Source organism: Symphalangus syndactylus, chromosome 4 (assembly GCF_028878055.3).
Source record: "Symphalangus syndactylus isolate Jambi chromosome 4, NHGRI_mSymSyn1-v2.1_pri, whole genome shotgun sequence".
Lineage (NCBI taxonomy): Eukaryota > Metazoa > Chordata > Mammalia > Primates > Hylobatidae > Symphalangus > Symphalangus syndactylus.
Genome location: NC_072426.2, coordinates 30,839,167 through 30,860,347, shown reverse-complemented (window position 1 = coordinate 30,860,347; position 21,181 = coordinate 30,839,167). Strand labels below are relative to the sequence as shown.

General features: G+C 33.7%; 1 protein-coding gene across 1 annotated transcript in view; it reads left to right on the top strand.

The window, feature by feature from the left end:
* The window catches only part of PCDH15 (protocadherin related 15), a 1,819,045-nt gene that overhangs the window by 84,209 nt on the left and 1,713,655 nt on the right, over nt 1-21,181 (top strand). The window contains exon 2 of the mRNA XM_063637885.1: nt 11,912-11,998. The gene's annotated coding sequence lies outside the window, so the exon portion shown is untranslated. The remainder of the gene's footprint in view (nt 1-11,911; nt 11,999-21,181) is intronic.

Here is a 21,181-nt window from a genome sequence, read left to right as displayed (position 1 = left end):
CTACTCGGAGAGGCTGAGGCAGGAGAATGGCGTGAACCCGGGAGGCGGAGCTTGCAGTGAGCCGAGATTGCGCCACGCACTCCAGCCTGGGCGACAGAGCAAGACTCCGTCTCAAAAAAAAAAAAAAAAAAAGAAAAGAAAATTGTGTTCAATGACCACTGTCAAAAAACGTTATTGAATATTAATTTGCACATAGTATTTGGAGTTCTATGAATTACAATTAGAAGTTTCAAGTTTTTTGGAGACATCCTATTAAAGCATTTTACTTTCTTTTGAAGTACTGCCTAAAGATGGTTTCTGTAAGATTTTTAAATATTTTATCAATATAAAACATATTTTGACTAAAATATGAGGGAATTACAATGAACAAGATAATTGCATACTAGATGTCTGAGAAAGGATGATGATCATAATGATAATGATGATAATGATAGTAAGATGATATTAATGTAAATACCATAATTATTTTCATTTTGATTATGAAGAATAAACTGGTGTGGCTCAGCTTTCTAGTTAAGGTAACTGTGAGTGGTAGAAATAAGAATACAAATGGTGTATTACTTCAAAAACACTTGGTTAATATTTATTATGAGTTAGTGTTTGAGGGAAAAGAGATGTTAAATAAATATAAGGGGAAATAATAGTATGCACATTAAAAGAAGGAAGGAAGGAAGCAAGTAAGGGAGGAAGGAAGCTAGGAAGAGAGAGAGGGAGGGAGGAAGGATGCAAGGAAGGAAGGAAGGAAAGAAAGGGAGGAAGGAAGGAAGGGAGGAAGGAAGGGAGGAAGGAAGGGAAGGAGGAAGGAAGGGAGGAAGGAAGGAAAGGAGGAAGGAAGGAAGGGAGGAAGGAAGGAAAGGAGGAAGGAAGGAAAGGAGGAAGGAAGGACGGGAGGAAGGAAGGAAGGGAGGAAGGAAGGAAAGGAGGAAGGGAGGAAGGAAGGAAAGGAGGAAGGAAGGAAAGGAGGAAGGAAGGAAAGGAGGAAGGAAGGAAGGAAAGAAGGAAGGGAGGAAGGAAAGGAAGGAAGGGAGGAAGGAAGGAAGGGAGGGAGGGAGGAAGGAAAGGAAGGAAGGAAGGAAGAAAGAAAGGAAAAGCTTTCCTATTCATAACATGTACATTTTTATCTATGAAAAACTCTATTTAGTCTGGTTGGGGAGGAGTGATTCCAATAAATCTGTAAATGTATAGTGAATATTTATTTGATAACAACAATAGTTCCATACTAAGTATTCAAATAAAACTGATAAACGTATTGTGACTTAACTTAGAAGTTTCTGACTGTGAAGTTGAATCCTAGGATACAAGGTAAGGAGAATGTCATCTGTGATCCTGCAGACTGATATCAAAAGGCTTGAACTGTGCAGCTCTTTAGAGGAAATGATTGTCTGATCCTGGATATCTATAATTTCTCAAGCCATCATTCTATGTAATGAGTTCTAATTTAGAATTGAAGTACTAATAGTTCATTCAAGTGTGATTTTATCATTGTGAAGCCTTGAGGCCTCGGATTTGCTTAATTCTTAAATTATATTTAAGGCTAGAATTGTATATTTTATAGATAGAACAAATCGATAAATAAAAAACAAATATGTGATATCTTCACATCTGTTGAAGGTTTGTGATGTCACAGGTGTAGAATCTCTGAAAGGTTGTTTTAATAAATAGTATTTTATTACAGGGTCAGGAGAGACATCAACAACAAAGAAAACACAGTTATAAATAGCAGATGTGGCCGGGCATGGTGGCTCATGCCTGTAATCCCAGCGCTTTGGCAGGCCAAGGGGGGTGGATCATGAGGTCAGGAGTTCAAGACCAGCCTGGCCAAGATGGTGAAACCCCGTCTGTACTAAAAATACAAAAATTAGCCAGGTGTGATGACACGTGCCTGTAATCCCAGCTACTGGGGAGGCTGAGGCAGGAGAATTGCTTAAACCCGGGAGGCGGAGCTTGCAGTGAGCCAAGATCGCACCACTGCACTCCAGCCTGGGCGACAGAGTGAGACTCCATCTCAAAATAAATACATACATACATACATACATATACAAATGCATAAATAAAATAAAATAAATAAAAGAAATAGCAGGTGTTCCGTATTGGTGTGTAACTATATAGAATGAAATGTAGCAAATAATTTAAGCAAGAGCAAAAAATGATGGCACAAAAATTAACTATAAAATTATTCAAAAACCTGCATTTCTCTTAAATGTGAAAACATACTAGGGACATGTATTTTTATCTAAGATTCTCTGGCATATGTTGCTATTATTTTCTTTTCTAGTCTTGCCTTATAGTCCGGCTGCACTGGTATCAGCATTAATAATTTTTAGTCTCTGTTAATAATATTTTTTCCAGGAATGGATCTTCAATCTAAACTAAACAATGGCATAAATTATGTACTATCAAAAAGAAAGCATCTGGGAATTTGAGGCTAGATGAGAAGCTCATATGAAAGGACAGGACAGAAAAAAAATCAAAATTTATAAAATATAAAATAACTTTAGTGTGATCATCATCACCTAATGACAGTGAGGGAGGATGATGTCAACAATGGCTCATGTCTGTAAAAAAAGATTTGGACTCAATTGTAATAGATATATGCAGATAGAAGTTGCATCTATATTGAAATAAACTGCTATTTCAGTAAACAAAAAAGTATGGAGAGATGATGATAAATTTTGTGTTGGGCAACTTGAATTTCGCCAGAAAGTACTTAAATTTCTGCTACAAAGTTAGACATTCAAGACTGGAAATTAAATAAGAGAGAGCAGTAAAAACAAATACCTGGTATTGCCAATTTTATATTCCTTCACCATTTTCTCTCCCCAGGTGAGAGAGGAAGGAAGTGAATGAAAAGTGCTTTTTTCCAAATGCTTGTATGCTCATGTCTTTTGTGAGCTCAAGAAGATCCTCAGTGGTTAAGAAAAATACCGAGGAAAGTAGATATACAAAGGCTACTGATATTTGCATATTTTAATATTCAATTTTTCAGGAGAGGAAATTTGAAAAACCTTCACATTTAAAGATAGAAACACTTTCAAATACATATTGAAAGAATTCTTTGAGGTACAGCAGTGCAAATGAAGCAGATTAGAACTGTTCAATAGGATTCAGGAACTGACAAATTTTGGGACATAATGTGTGCTCTTCAACAAATATATAGTAAAAATCATTATAAAAGAAAGTGCACAAAATATTTATATGATACAGGAATAAACAGCATTAGAAAATTAGAGGATTAGTGGCACATATCAGTTTCATATCTTGGTGTTTTAAATTTTGTAATTTATTTCTTGAATATGAAGTAAGTATGTCCTTTAGGCATCTTAAAATTACCTTGGGAAAGATTGGTGAAACCTAGTGATCAATTGCAATGTGATATAGCCTTTTCAGTATAGATGCTATGTAACATGTTGATGAACTGATAGTTGCTTTCAGTTTAACTGCATCAGAAGAGAGGACTAATTCAAAATATATTTTTTTAAAAATGCTAGGATTTCCAACATTTGACTGCATTGTATTTTAATATTTTAAGCAAGATGTAAATGATATCTAATGTATGGTCTGATGAATTTTAATATCATCTTTTTTCAAAGATGACAGTTAACATTTAGGTGTATCCCTAAATAGAGTGGAAACAGATATTAATTTGGCATGAAGTATTAAGAAAGATTATCCAAACTTTTAAAATAAGGCAAAAAGAGTACAGAATATTCTTTCATTGTCACTCTGGGCATATTTTAATAGTCCTACTAAGGAGTATTTAATTCTCTAGAACAATATATCTGCTTTTGCTTTGCCTTCTTCTAATTGATTATTTCCTGGAAGGTGTGAAGTTAAATGTTAACTTGTATATTTCTTTCCAGAAGAAGTGCTGACTCCATTTTAACCCATAAACTCTCTCCCTTTCTCTGAATTTCTTTAGCATCTGTAAATATAGTTTCATATTGTCTTCTACGTTGGAGTTGTCTTTTTTCACTTTGGTTCACCAAGTGTAGACTTTACAAATAATAAAACTGATAAAATAAAAAAGAAAAGTTGACTCCAAAGATTATGATTTTGTTGCCCTGGTAGAGGCTTATTCTATTCTCCATCCAATCTAGTGATCTCATTCTCACATTTTTTTAAAATTTCTATAAATTTACAGTTCCTCAGATGTTCCTGGAAGCATCTTTACAACCCTACCAATTCTGTTCAGTATTGATCATATAAATATTTCACATGTATATTTTCTTTATGTGCATTACAATTATGTTTTTATTTTTTTTCAAAATTAAACTTCTATTTTAGATACAGGAGATACATGTGCAGATTTATTACATGGGTATATTACATACAGGTAGTGAGCAGAGTATCCAATAGGTAGTTTTTCAACCCATGCTTTCCCCCTTCCTCCATCTACTAGTCTGCAGCGTCTGTTTTTCCCATGTTTATGTTCACGTGTGCTCAATGTTTAGCTCCCACTTATAAATGAACATATGCATTTTCTGTTTCTATGTTAATTTGCTTAGGATTATGGCCTCCAGCTCCATCCATGTGGCTGTGACGGACATGATTTTATTCTTTTTTATGGCTGTGTAGTATTCCATGGTACATATGTAACACATTTTCTTTATCCAATCCATTGTTGATGGACACCTCACTTGATTTCATATTTTTGTTATTGTGAATAATGTAGTGATGAATATACAAGTGCATGTGGTTTTTGGTATAATGATTTATTTTCCTTTGAATATATATCAGTAATGGGATTGATGGGTCTAATGCAGCCCTGTTTTTAAGTTCTTTGAGAAATAGCTGCTTACCACGGTGGCTGAACTAATTTACATTCTCACCAACAGCGTATAAATGTTTGCTTTTCTCTGCAACATTGCTGGGATCTGTTGCTTCTTAACTTTTTTCATAGTAGCCATTCTGACTGGTGTGAGATAATAGCTCATTGTGGTTTTGATTTTCATTTCTCTGGTGATTAGTGATGATGAGTGTTTTTTCATGTTTGATGGTCACCTGTATATTTTCTTTTGAGAAGTGTCTATTCATGTACTTTGCCCATGTTTTAATGGTGTTATTTGTTTTTAGTTCTAGTTTTGTTTAGGCTCCCTATAGATTCTGGATATTAGGCCTTTGTCAGGTGCCTAGCATGTGAATATCTTCTCCCATTCTTTAGGTTGTCTGTTTATGATAGTTTCTTTTGCTCAGAGGAAACACTTTAATTAGGTCCCACTCATCAATTTTCGTTTTTGTTGCAATTGCTTTTAGAGACTTAGCCAAAAATTCTTTGCCAAGATTGATGTTGAGAAGGGTATTTCCTAGGCTTTCTTCTAGGATTTTTATAATTCGATATCTTTAAATCTTTAATCCATCTTGAGTTAATTTTTGTATATGGTGAAAGGTAAGGGTTCAGTTTTATTCTTCTGTATATGGCTAGCCAGTTACCTCAGCAGCAATTTTTGAACAGGGAGTCCATTCCCCATTGCTTGCTTTGGTCAGCCTTGCCAAAAGTTAGGTGGTTTTAATCGTGAGGCTTTATTTCTGAGTTTTCTATCAGGTTCCACTGGTCTATGTGTCTGTTTTTGTAGCAATACTATGCTGTTTTGATTACTATAGCCTTATGGTGTAGTTTGAAGGTGGGTAGTGTGGTGCCTCCAGCTTTGTTCTATTTGCTTAGAATTGCTTTGACTATTCATGCTCTTTTTTCGGTTCCATAGGGATCTTAGAGTAGTATTTTTCTAGTTCTGTGAAGAATTAAGTTGGTAGTTTGATAGAAATAGTGTTGAATCTGTAAACTGCTTTGGACAGTGTGATCATTTTAATGATACTTATTTTTCTATTCAATGAGCATGGAATGTTTTTTCAATCATTTGTGTCATCTTTGATTTCTTTCATCAGTGTTTTATTGTTCTCCTTATAGAGATCTTAGCCGTATTCCTATGTATTTCATTTTATTTGCGGCTATTGTAAATGAGACTGTGTTCTTGATTTGACTCAGCCTGGACATTATTGGTGTATAGAAATGTTACTGATTTTTCTACATATATTTGTATCCTGAAACCTTACTAAAATTTTTTCTTAGTTCTAGCAAGATTTTGGTGAAGTCTTTAGAGTTTTCTAGATACACAATAATATCATCAGTAAAGGTAGAGTTTGACTTCAGAAGAGAACTTTCTATTTGGATGCCTTTTATTTCTTTCACTTGTCTGCTCTGGGCAGGAATTCCAATACTATGCTAAATAGGAGTGTAAGAGAGGGCATCGTTACTTGTGCCAGTTTTCAAGGGGAGTGCTTTCAGCTTTTGCCCATTCAGTATGATGTTGGGTGTGCGTCTGTCATAAATGGCTATTACTAATTTGAGGGATGTTTTTACTTTTTGAAAATTTACTTTGACAGGTGTTCATTTGATCAGTGACTGACAAAGAAGGAGATGTGTAGGAACTGGTGGTTTTTAATGTCCTGAGAAACTGTAAAGAAATGTCAAAGTTATAAAATGGTGGTCAATTCTGCCTTCCTGAAGGCTCGTGATCAATCATGAGTTGAATCATGACAGTAAGATTATAAACTAGACGTAATTCCCTTCATGGGCATTCCAGTTTATATTATTTCTGTCATGGATTCTGTGAGGGAGAGTTATTAAGGATATTTTACCCTGCTGGCAGAAATGTATACAGCCTGATGTGCAGGAATTCTTCAACCAAACACCTGTTCCCATCTTGACACCAATCTATCAAAAACTATAGAATCTAACTGCCACCTCCTACACCACTAGAACTGCCCACTGGTTTCAGAGGCAGCCAGAACACAAAGCTGCTTCATCCAACGTATCTGGGTTTATACTTTTCCTTAATTACGTTTGGCTTTAGGAAATCTTAAAATACTAGAATAATAGCTTCTTTAAATTACTAGTTTCTAACTTCAACAAAAGCAAAACTATTTTGTTTTATTCACTTTTGAATCCATTGCACCTATCACAGCACATGGAAGTCACTCAGAAAATGTTTGTTAAATAAATAAACTGCATGAGGTTGGAATTAATGAAGCAACTGAGTATAGTTACCCTTAATTATGGAAAAAAAGCAGAAAAGATTGTGAAACAAGTTTCACCAAGTATTAAGATGTTTAGAGGAAAAAGGTTTCAATCTGGTTATGCCTCTTACTAGTGTAGTCAACATGAGCAGCTGCCTTAACCCCTTAAGAGACTGTTTCCCAATATAAGAAATTTAAGAAATTATTGTGTACCAATATGCTATGTCCTGTGTATTAGGTAGTTCACTGTTATTCATAATTTAGATATTTTATTCATTAAATTTCCAAAACAGACTTACAAAGAACAGATCTTTAGTTTGATTTAAAAAAATCTGTTTATTCACTTCTTCATATTCAATGAAAGTCTCCTAGGATTTTTCTGTTACTTCTGCTTTCTAGATATAAGCATTTTTCTTTCAATATGCTAATTGTTTTAAGGGATCTCTTACACAGATCTCTATATAAACACTTTATGACATGCTATCGCTTGCTCTATTAACACACATAAGATTAATCTAGTGATGTCATATGTTGCAAAATAATTCTTTGTGCTTAGTAGTTTCTCACTGACATGAATGTTAGAATGATCTGGCAATTTGGCTACAACATCTGTTATTCAATTACTCTCCAGAAATGATTCCTGCACAATAATTTTAGTCACTGCCACAGGTGTGGCTCTGCTTTCTTATCAAGGAAAGATCTTCTTAATGAGGGATATTCAGGAGGTCAAGTTTGAGTTGTAAGAAATGAAGGGTAGTCATATCGCCCATAGAAAAATTGTGTGGCTTTCAGAATTTGTTTCTAATTAAAATATCTTGGAGTTCTGCTTCCAGAGATTCTTGTTTGTTTTTCAAGATGGTATTCACACATTGGTAAATAGCTCTTTAGCCTACTTTAATAGCCATTAATAAGAGCCATTTATGTAAGAGATTACGTATTTTTATGAGGAAAAACATGTTTGAAGAAAACTGTTGCCTAGCTAATGAATTCAAGTGGATTTTATATAAGATAGATAACACTTGAACATAATGTGTCCTCAGTCTACTTTTTTCCTGCTTGTATACCAGTAGGTTTTAAAGGTAGCAACGAGGAAGATAAAAACCAAATAAACCTATTGAAAGTAAACCTGTCACTACATCTTTTATGCAGATTTGTGAGCAAATTGTAATTCAATAAATTTAAAAATAGCTAAAACACTCCAGTTAGTAACTAGTAGACAGGCATTATTGTTGAAGCCAAAATAAAATCATTCACCTGTATTTCTATTTGTAAAATACAACTGTGCTAAAACAAACAAAGAAACAAACAACAGCGACCCTAATTTGTAGACTTTGACAATTGTGATGGTGCAAATACTTCCACTTCAGCCGATAACAGGTTACCAGCATGGCATCACTGAATGTATAGTTGAAAATAACTGTACACAAACCATTGAAAGCTATAAGATTCATCAGCTCCACTGCCAGACTTACAATAATTTTATGTATAATTAGTTTTAAAATAATCCTGCTTCTTCTACTATGCATAGAATTTAATTAAATATATTTAGATAGCTTAAAATAATTAATTTTCCAGAGATAGGCCACAAAGACATTTGTGTGATGTTCAGGCCCCCAAAAGACAAAAATAAACCAAAGAAAATAAATGATGTTTATATTTATCATGGGGAACAGTTTCCCACTTCTCTAAACTTTATTCTATTAATTCAGGGACTTATGTTGTTACTTTTTATTTGTTAAACATGATAACAATGTAAAAAAGAATATTCATCCAAAGATGTCTAATAATTTAAAGAACATAGCTGAGCAAAGCAAAATCATAGTCATCCTACAGAATCAGAATAGATCCTCACTCAAGATTTGGCTCAGGTCATGAACACAAGAGGGAAATACTTGGTTTAGATGTCATAGTAAAGGTGCCACATTCACATATACAGGAGGAAATGAATTTTTTTAAAATTTGTATGTGAAGCTTTTTGGGGAGAGAATGTCAGGACTTCCAACTGAGCTAAAAATTAACTTGAGATGGATAAGAATAATAATGATGGTTAGGGAATTGTATAGGGATGAGAGTTCTTGCTCATACTCTTAATTCCCAGCACATGCCAAATACAGGGGCTCTGCTCAAAAGCCGACAACAGTTAAACATTTAAAAAATTGAATTAGACTCCTTATTATAAGAAAGAATGAGATTAAAAATATGTCATTATTATATACAAATAGTGAAATAAGACACATTAGATTGAAAGAGGTGAAAAGTAATGAGACAATGCTCATTTTAATAAAGGTGACTTCACTTGTTATACTCCTATTGAACTCAGATAATTTTTTTTTATGCTTTAAAATACTCTGGATAACAGTTCTTTGTCAGTTTTAGAGTTGATTCACTCATTCCTACTAACCTTGTAAGTAAATACTTTGAGGAGCATTAACTAACATATCCATGATTGAAAGCTCAAATCTCTTTATTTTTATGCATGAAAAACTTTATTTTTATGCATGAAAAACTTTATTTTTATGCATGAAACTCTGTCACAATTTTAGGGACTGTGAAAAACATATATGTATTTGTGGTAATCAAATATATATATATATGCACACACACATATATATATATATACACACACATATATATATTTATTTATAGTCCCTAAAGGCAGAATTTATGTCAATATTAGTAAAGAACAGGAGAAGTTATAAGATCACCCTAATACCTGTATATATGATCCTAAAAGTAAAGTGATAAAAAAGCAAATGCATCTTGTATCTCTCACATGGATTTGTAAATAAACTCTAATTTAATAGATTTTTTAAATTGCTGCCCAGGTGCAGTGACTCATGCCTATACTCCCAGCACTTTGGGAGGCCAAGGCAGGAGGATTTATTGAGGACTGGAATTGAAGTCTAGCCTGAGCAACATAGCAGGACTTCATCAAAAATTAATTCAAGATGGATTAAAGACTTAAATGTTAGACCTAAACCCATAAAAACCCTAGAAGAAAACCTAGGCAATACCATTCAGGACATAGGCATGGGCAAGGACTTCATGTCTAAAACACCAAAAGCAATGGCAACAAAAGCCAAAATTGACAAATGGGATCTAATTAAACTAAAGAGTTTCTGCACAGCAAAAGAAACTACCATCAGAGTGAACAGGCAACCTACAGAATGGGAGAAAATTTTTGCAATCTACTCATCTGACAAAGGGCTAATATCCAGAATCTACAAAGAACTCAAACAAATTTACAAGAAAAAAAGCAAACAACCCCATCAAAAAGTGGGTGAAGAATATGAACAGACACTTCTCAAAAGAAGATATTTATGCAGCCAAAAGACACATGAAAAAATGCTAATCATCACTGGCCATCAGAGAAATGCAAATCCAAACCACAATGAGATACCATCTCACACCAGTTAGAATGGCGATCATTAAAAAGTCAGGAAACAACAGGTGCTGGAGAGGATGTGGAGAAATAGGAACACTTTTACACTGTTGGTGGGACTGTAAACTAGTTCAACCATTGTGGAAGTCAGTGTGGCGATTCCTCAGGAATCTAGAACTAGAAATACCATTTGACCCAGCCATCCCAATACTGGGTATATACCCAACAGATTATAAATCATGCTGCTATAAAGACACTTGCACACATATGTTTATTGCGGCACTATTCACAATAACAAAGACTTGGAACCAAGCCAAGTGTCCAACAATGATAGACTGGATTAAGAAAATGTGGCACATATACACCATGGAATACTATGCAGCCATAAAAAATGTTGAGTTCATGTCCTTTGTAGGGACAAGGATGAAACTGGAAACCATCATTCTCAGCAAACTATCGCAAGGACAAAAAACCAAACACTGCATCTCACTCATAGGTGGGAATTGAACAATGAGAACACTTGGACACAGGAAGGGAAACATCACACACCAGGACCTGTTGTGGGGTGTGGGAAGGGGAGAGGGATAGCATTAGGAGATATACCTAATGTAAATGATGAGTTAATGGGTGCAGCACACCAACATGGCATATGTATACATATGTAACAAACCTGCACGTGTGCACATGTACCCTAAAACTTAAAGTATAATACAAATAAATAAATAAATAAATAATAAAATAAAAAATTAACTGAGTGTGATGGCACATGCCTGTAGTCCCGGCCACTCCAGAGGCTAAGATGGGAGGATCACTTGAGCCCAGTAGGTCGAGACTAGAGTGAGCCACAATTGTGCCACTGCCCTGCTGCTTGGGCAACAGAGTGAGAACTTGTCCGAGAAAATTAAAAAAAAATTTTTTTTTAAAGCTAAAGCACTCAGGTAGCAGCTAGTTTAGACCAATATCAGTGTAGCTTGCTTTCTCTTCTGTCCACAAAAAATGCTATTAACTTCTCTTGGCACTTGTTAAGCACTCAGAAGTGTATCTTGGTTTTATAAAGAAGCAAATTAGCTACCTCATTGTTGTCAGAAGAAAAAACAATACCTATTATTGAAATATCAAATATTTTATTTATTTTTTAATAATGGATGCACTTTAAGTACTTTCACAACAGCTGAAGACAGGACTTTTAGGGTGCCAAATCATTAAATTTAAGTTGTACATAAAAGTCAAATTTTTGTTTTGTTTTTATTCCTTCTCTTTTTTGATTTAATATTTAATTTGATATTAAGTTTGACTTAATAAGAAAGAAAATAAAATTCATATATGTTCATACTTTCATATTATTATTGGTTGAACTGAGTCCCTTACAATATTATATATTGAAGTCCTTACACCTAGAAACTCAGAATATAATCTTATTTGGAAATAGTTACTGATGTAATTCCTTAAGATGAAGTCATCCTGGAGTAAATTGACCCTAATATACATAAATGGAGTTTTTCTTTTTTTAAAAAGGAGTACTTTGGACTTAGACACTCCATAGGAAGAATGCTATATGAAGATGAAGCTCGATCTACAAGATCACCAGTGACCCACCAGAAGGTAGGCAAGAGGCATGGAGCAAATTTTTCCTTACAGCCTTTAGAAGGAACCATTCTGGCTGACACCTAGATCTTGGATTTCTAGCCACCAGAACTGTGAGACAATATGTTTCTCTTTTTGTAAGCCACTCGATCTGTTGTACTTTGTTATGGCAGTCATAAGAAACTAATATACACATGCACCAGAGGCAATGTCACCTATAAAATTAACCCATTCTCTCTTTTTTTTCTTGCTGCTGCAAATTTTAACTAGGTAGGAAAAAATTCCCATTTAGCTCCTTTAATTCAGCTGAAGTGCAAATAGACCAATCACATTTATACTAATTTAAGCAATGCTTGCCAGGGACAGTAGCTCTTCTTTATACATAATAAAAACAGCTAGGCAGTGTATAGACAACTGATACAGATTTGTACTGCCACTTCATGACGTTGCCTATAAATATAACCTAGCAGTAATAATAGAAGAATTTTAGCAATGTCTAATTCATTTGAATGATATGGCTTTTGTGACCTAATACCTAATCTGAGAAGTTGAAAGTCCATTCCTTTGAATTCTACAAGTGTTCCCCTATGAATCTCTAATTAGAAAATGGCAAGTTTGAAAATATTTACTGACAAGTTTTAATGACACAGTCACAAGTATAAATTATAAACCTGATTGTGTTGTTTGAGTGTGATAGTCTGTCAAAGACCCCAAATCAATAGCAGACTGGTGCAAAGATGCAGTTGAGTAGAGAATGAGAAAACATTGCTTGATGGAAAGCACTCATGTATAACAGTGATTTTGTATGGTAGAAAGAGTCTCATAATATGGTGTTGTGCTAAAGAAAAAAGTATTAAAAGGAAGCCTTGCCAGATATTAAGGAAGCAGAGGGAAATATTGATTACATTCTGGGGCTAGTTGAACCTTAAATGACAAATAAAAAATAAATTACTGTGTAAGTATTTGGCTAAAAATATTAAGAATATTTTGAATTTTCCCATCCACTAAATCCACAAACATTTATCAAGCATATCCTGTTTTCTACGTATTGGATATACACAGATGAATGTGTCTTAAACTTCAGAATAATGATAATTTTTACTATAATAAATGAAAAAAATAGAATTATGTTGATTATCTATTATAAGTCAATGCTTAGGAAGTTTAGTAACTAATTTATTAGTGAAATACAACCACTGTCTTGTCTATTAGTAGCAAAAACATATTCCAGTCCAGAGTAATTCATTATAACTTAGTAACACCATTAAGTGAGGGATACTGAATATCTGAGAAGGAAATGATTTTAAACAAATTGCATATGAAATTAGGTTAACTATAAATTTAAAATGCACATTTATTGATCCTGACAGCTCTCAATCTAATGACTCATTTTCATGAAATAGAGTCTTCTCAGGATGATTAGCTATTTTGCAGAATGCTGTCAGTCACACAAATGCTGAAGGTGACAGCTTCAGTTTGCTTCTCTCTGATCTTCTGTGCTACTTGCTGCCACCACATTATTGATTTCACCTTAATTCTGCAGTGATGAATAGTAAAATTATGAAGACCGATTTAGGAGTTACTTTGATTCCATAACATGAAAATACTTTAAAAGAACATGCTATATTCCTGAATGTATTTCAGTTCAAGAAAAATTACATTGTCTGTCAAATTGCAAAGGTTATATATCTTTGGGTTTTGGAAGTTTAGATAGGGTTTGAAATTGTTTAATATGTCACAAATAAAGGAGTCTTTCAACTTACAACAAGAAATACATGTAAGCCAAAAGTAGACTTCCTTATAAGCCGAAATACTTTAAAAATTTAGGAATATTGCAATGAATATTTTGATAACATATGATTTATATGAGAAGTGAACAATTTAAAGTGTTTAATATGTACAAGCCTCAACCTTGAATAAATGCTTATTATCAGATTATTTATCTATCTAGTGACTTTCACTATTACAAAAATTATGATGAGAATAACTTACCTAGGGAATGAAACATGTCTTCACATATTGTTCATATCTCGGATGGTTGTAGCAGAGTTCTTAATAAAAAATGTTCTGTAAAAAGCCATTTGTTTTTCTAAATTCTGAGATATTTACAATATTCAATATGAATTGTAATTTTATTTTTGTAACAAAAATTCACAATACCAAAATCCAAATCTGTTACTCTTGCCTATACCTTTCTGTTTTATTCTTAATGTGCGCTAAGATCAACCTACTGTACATTTCAGAGTTCTGTGATGCATTCATCTCTGGGTGAATGATTTCTCTAAATCTAGGTCATTTTATAAAAGTAACTTTAAAGCAATGGAGTGTAGTAGAGTGGCAATGGGAGGACATATGCATAATCCAGCAAAGGTGGAAACATTTGACATAAAATTACTACTCAATGGAAGTCGGTAATTAAATTTAAAATTTTAGTTTCATTTGTTTAAAAATAACAATTTAAAGCTGTATTAGAAAATTTTTTCATGCAAGTTAACTAACTGCCTTAATTGATGTTTATATTTATTTTGTTATTTTAAAAGTGAAGCTAATCAAAAACCACTTAAAGAGCATTTATTGAATGTCCACTGTGTGCCAGTCATATAGCTGTGCTTTGGGAATAATAAATAAGCTATGGACAATGACTCCAATACCTCACTGCTATCTGAGGTATCAGAAACAAATGCATGCAATATTTCATCCCACGACAAGATGGATATTTACAAGTGATATGGATAAAGCAGTATGAAATTACCGACCAAGAGAAATCTATTGCAAGATATGTATGCAATTTTAAAATTGTTAGTGGTTTCTTAAAGGTAAAATGAAATAGGTGAAATACATTTAAGAACATAAGTCAAATATCCAAAATATCATTTCAATGTATAATTATAATTAACACCATTAATGAGATATTTTAATTCTTTTACATACTAAGACTTTCCAATTCTTATACCCACATTTCAAGGTCTTAGTAGCTACATGAGACTGGTGGCCACTGTATTGGAAGTGTGGCACTATGGAATTACAGAGGAAGGAGCTATTTACTTAAATATAACCATCCCTTGTCTCTCCTTTCGTTTTGTACCAAATCTCTTCTGAACTCAGAAACCTTGGGCCAGAAGAATAGTGCCCACAAAGTAAACCGGTATTTCATAATTATTTACTCTATATACTTTTTCTTCAGTACTAAATATTTAGTCAGGAGATTCTTTAACCGATTTCAATTCCATGGTAATAAAGAATAAGAAAGTAGCTTTGAATTACAAGGTAGCTATTTTTAGAAATGCTGCTGAAAAAAAAGGTTTTTACGTGTATGCCAGTTTTCTGCAGTGTTTTGGGGTAGGTGGCAGCATAGAAGAATAATTAAGAGTATGTTGGCCTGAGACTGTAGAACTGGAACAGTTTAATAGGTTCAGGGTATAGTGAAAAGAGTGTGGGCTTTGATTCTACATCCAGGTTTAAATTTTATTTGTTTGTAACAGGAGATGACATTACTATCCTCAAAACATTATTGTAGGGAAAAAATGCAATTGAGCATGTGTTAATACAATAGAGACTACTGTATAGATGTTGGTCTTAAGCAATGTTAATCAACTTTTCTACCTTGATTAGCATTGTCATGATTTGCCTTCTATATGGAATCTGATAAGGTTGAACTCATGGAAATAGAGATTAAATCATGATTACCAGAACCTGGGGGTAGGGGGTTGCAAAAAAAGGAAACAAGTTGTTAATCAAAGAGTACAAAGTTTCAGATAGTTAGAAAGAATTGGTGTTGATATCTATTGCCCTGTGAAATGTCTATAATGCATTATATATTCCAAAATAACAAAGATAGGAAATTTCAGATGTATTTTCATAAAAAATGATGGGTAAGCAAGGTGATGGACGTGTTAATTTACTTGATTTAAGAATGCAATATTATATACACTTATCAAAACATCACATTGTATTCCAGAACTTCTACAATTATGGTTTATACATAAAGATATTATTAATTTTTTTATTTAAAGACTTTAAAAAAGAAAATTGCTACTTAGATGAACAAATAGAAAAATGAAAGAAAAAGATGAAGAAAATATATGACACCTGTGAAACACCAACAAACTGGTGAATAAACTCCTTGTGGAAGTTCTAGATGGAGGAGAGGGAGAAAAAGTGGCAGAAAGTTTATTTAAAAAATAATTGCTGCAAAATTTCCAAATCTTAGGAGGAATATGAATGTTCAGATTCATGAAGCTAATGGATCCCAAAAAAGGATCAACCCAAAAAAGATTACTCTGAGACATAACGTTAAAACTGTGAAAGACAAAGTTGAAGTTATCAGTTTAAAATAGACTGTAATAACTATGTTTTATGTAAATCTCATGGTAATCACAAATAAAAATTCTCAAGTAGATACACAAAGGATAATTAGAATGGAATCAAAATATACCACTACAAAAAAATCAACAAATCACAATTAAGACAACAGGGGAGAAAGAAAAGAACAAAGAAACTACAAATTAGTCAAAAAACAATTAACAAAATAGTAATCATAAATCTTTACCTGATAGTAATTTAATGCAAATGAATTAAATTCTCCAATCAAAAGAAATGGTGGATAAGTAATTTAAAAACATCCAATAGTATTCTGCCTATGGACGACTCACTTTGGTTTGAGGACACATAGGCTGGAAGTGAAGGGATTAGCAATGTTATTTTATGCAAATGGGTAAACTAAATAGAGCAGTCATGGCTATACTTACATAAAACTAAAGAGATTTTTGGTCAAATCTGTCACAAGAGACAAAGAAGATCACTATATAATGACAAAGAAGCCAATCATCAAGAGAATGTAATAATTTTAAGTATATATACCCTCAACATTGGAGCAATAAAATATATAAAGCAAATATTAACATAACTGAAAGGAGAAATAGACAGCAATGCAGTAACAGTATGAAATTTCGATGCCCCACTTTCATCAATGGATAGATCATCCAGACAGAAAATGAATAAGGAAATAGCATATTTGAATAACACTATAGAAAAAATGGACCTATAGAACAAATAAAAATGTGTTCGTCATCTCTATTCATCAAGGAAATGTGAATTAAAACCATAGTGAGATATCCCATCTGTTAGAATGACTATTATCAAAAAGACAATTTATAACAAATGTTTGCAAGGGTTTGCAGAGAAGAGAATTCTTAAGTATTATTGGATAAAATGTAAATTGGCATAGTTGCTGTGGAAAACAGTATGGAAGTTCCTAAAAAAATTAAAAATAGAAGTACCACATTATCCAGCAATTCTATTTCTAGATATACAGACCGGTCAGACTTATGATGGTTCAACTTATGATTTTGTAACTTTACAATAATGTGAATTCAATATGCATTCAATAGAGTCTATACTTGAAATTTTGAATTTTGACATTTTCCCAGCTAGCAACATGCCACATGATACTCTCTCATGATGCTGGGTTGTAGCAGTGAACTCCAGCTCCCAGCCTTCCATGCTAATGTAAGTGTTCTAACTGCATTTAAGATAGGCTATCCTACACTATGATGTTCGGTAGGATAGGTATATTAAATGCAGTTTTGACTTACAATATTTTCAGCTTACCATAGGTTTATTGTGATGTATCACCATTGTAGATTGAGGAGCATCTCTATACCCAGTGTAAATAAAATCTGCATCTCTACGAGATATCTGCCCGCCCATGTTCACTGCAGCGTTTTTCACTGTAGCCAAGATATGAAAACAATCCAAGTATCTGTGAACAGATAAATAGATAGAGAATATTTGGTAGATAAAATGGTTTTACTTATGAATTTTTGACTTTAGGATGAGTTTATCTGGATATGACCCTATTAAAAGTTTCAGGCCTCCTGTGACTTATAATGAATTATAGTTTCTACTGAAAATTGCTTTTGCACCATCATAAAACAAAAAATAATCATAATGTGAACTATTCTAAGTTGAAGACCGTTTGCTGTGCTGCCAGTATTAAATGCATTTCTGACTTTAAAATACTTTTGATTTATGAGTTTAATGGGGCATAACCCTATCATAAATTGAGGAGCATCTGTATATTCAATGCCTATTATTTAGTCAAAAATAGAAGAAAATCTTGCCATTTGCACCAGCATGGATAAATCTAAAAGACATTATGCTAAGTGAACTAAGCCAGGTAAAGAAAGACAAATACCATATGATTTCACTTCTATGTGAAATCTAAAAACAACATCAAATAAGCAGAGAGTAGAATGGTTGTTGCTAAGGGCTGGAGGTTAGTCAGAGGTTCCAAACTTACAGTTGTAATCAAATAAATTCTGGGGAGTCTAATATACAGCATGGTGACTATAGCTAGTAATACTGTATTGCATACTTGAAATTTGCTAAGAGAGTAGATCTTAAGCATTCTTACCACAAACACACACACAAACACACACAATAATAACTATTTAAGATGATAATATGTTAATTAGCTTGATGTATATATATATTAAATCATCACATCGTACACCTTAACTATATATACATTTTGTTAATTATATCTCAGTCAAACTGGAATTTTCTTGAAAAGAATACAGAAGAGTAATCAGAGAGATATATCTCTTATTCATTTATAGAATACTTTCACAACAGAATACTCTATTTGCAATAGATTGTTAGTAGATTATAAAGTATCATTCTCAATTATTTAAATGCTCACTGGTAGGCAAGTTAACATTATACTATAGAGAATTCTTTCAGTGGATTAGAAATATTATGTTCTGTTCCTAGAATAAGAATGATTTATGTTCTTCCTAGAATAAAAAGCATATAAATATATATACATATATATACACACACTCACATACACACACAGCTAATAATTTTTTGAAATAATTCAGTAAATTAATTGCTTCCTAGTCTGATTTTCATTTTCAAATAAATGAAACTCATTTATAAATAGTACTTATAGTACTTGTAACTGCTGAGTTTTGAGTTTTACCATGTGACAATGTATATATATATATATGTATATGCCTTATAAACATGTCATTCTTTCCTCAAAGATGTATGTTATGGTATTAGGTACATTTATCACGCCTTACTGACTTGATTCAAGAGGTTCAGAGGTTCAGAGAAGTTAAGTAACATTCAATATCACATATCTATTAAACATTTTCATGTTGCATTACCTCTTCAGGAGGTGATATACATCATATGCTTAGGTTTTAAGTAACAACAAAGAAGTTGCTTGACATTTATAGTAAAAGGTTTTGAGAGAAACAATGCTTTTAATGTAATTTCACCACTGGGAAATTGTAAAAAAAAAAGATACACATAATGGAATAAATTTTGGAGAAAATCTATCATACATTTAAAATATATAGCTCTATAAATTTTGTAATGATCATAAATGTACTTTTATTTTTTCTTTAGTTAATTATATGTTTGTAAAAAGATAAAGAAATTATACAGAAAAATATAGTATACACTTTACTCAGTTTTCCCCATAGTAACATCTTGCAGAACTGTAGTAGAATATCAAAGCTAGGGCTTTGACTTGGATACAGTCAAGATGCATGACAATTCCATCACCACAGGGGTCCTGTATCATGCCTTTTTATAACCACACTCACTTCCCTTCCACCCATCCCCACACACCTTGACTTTAACCCCCAGAAACCTCGAATCTGTTCTCCATTTCTATAATCCTTGTCTTTTCAAGAATGTTATACAAATATAATTTTACAGTATATAATCTGTTGGGATTTTTTTTTTACACTCAGCATAATTCGCTGGAGGGTGATCTGTAAGAATTAAAGAAAGAGGAGAGAAACATGAAGGATGGGTTTTCAGTCAACAGGGACAGGCTTATTTTAAATAAACCTGAGGAGGCGGCTGGCTGAGTTAGCTCAGAGCCACACTCTCTTACAGACTAAGAGGTTTTTTTTGTTTTTTTTTGAGATGGAATCTCACTCTGTTGCCCAGGCTGGAGTGCAGTGATGCAATCTCCGTTAAATGCAATCTCGGCTTCCCTGGTTCAAGCGATTCTTCTGCCTCAGCCTTCTGAGTAGCTGGGATTACAGGCGCACGACACCATGCCCGGCTAATTTTTTGTATTTTTAGTACAGACGGGGTTTCACCATATTGGCCAGGCTGGTCTCAAACTCCTGACCTCGTATTCTGCCTGCCTTGGCCTCCCAAAGTGCTAGAATTATAGGCATGAGCCCCCACCCCCCGGCCCAGACTAAGAGTTTTTCAGGATTCAGGGTGGGAGAGTTTATCAGTGGCTTGGACTACTTTTGTGTCTCTTTGTTGTGCTTATCTGGGAGGGAGAGTTATGTGTCTGTTCCCATACATCTTCCTGCAGCTGCAGGCATATCCCCTGTCTGCTTTTAGCTTCCCTATCTTAGTGCACCTGAAGGGAAAGGAATGTGTTTATTAAGGCTCACTGTTTTACTGGGGCCTGTTGTATGAGGGTGAAGTTTGGCAGTTACCCAAGAGACTTTCCCCCAACCTCCCTCTGTGCCCCAGCTGTCTTATCTGTGTTTTACTGCCTGCTCTTTCTGTCTGCTTGTAGTCAGAAGAGAAGTGATTTCCTTGAAATGCATGAGGCTAGAAAGGGAGCTGGAACTTAAAAGTGGTGGTGTTTGTCTGAGATGACGGTGCTCTTGCTTTGTTCATGATCCAGACTGTTACATATATTGTCAAAGATAAACAAAGCCTGCCATGAGTTAAAGTAGCAAGGATGGATTTTAATCAGTAAGCTACTGTTGCAATAGTATAAAGAGTTCAGCATGAATTGAAATGCAATTTGTATAGACAGGTGATTGGGATTTTAAAGAAGGAATGACAGAATAAGGAAGAGGGACTCAGTAGGGTTAGGGAAGTGAAATATTACAAAAGTGGGAGGAAAGAGTTGTTCTATGTGAAACCCATCTTAGTTTGTTAACTGCTGCTAATGGAAGTTATGTTCCTGTCTTCCAACAGAGACTGGGAGACAGGGAAATTGTCTTTAATATTAGCCCCTGTCTCTCAGCCTTCAGTTTTCTCAGGTGATATTTAAGGAGAGTTAGAGTCATTTTAGGGATGTAACTTTAGCTGTTAGAAGCTAAACTATGTTACTGTTTTGCTCAAATCTTCATAGGCCAAGGTTTAGGTCTAGTTGAAAGAGAGCTCAGAGGAGCCTGGCTAGAGTTGGTCAAAAAGATAATGTTT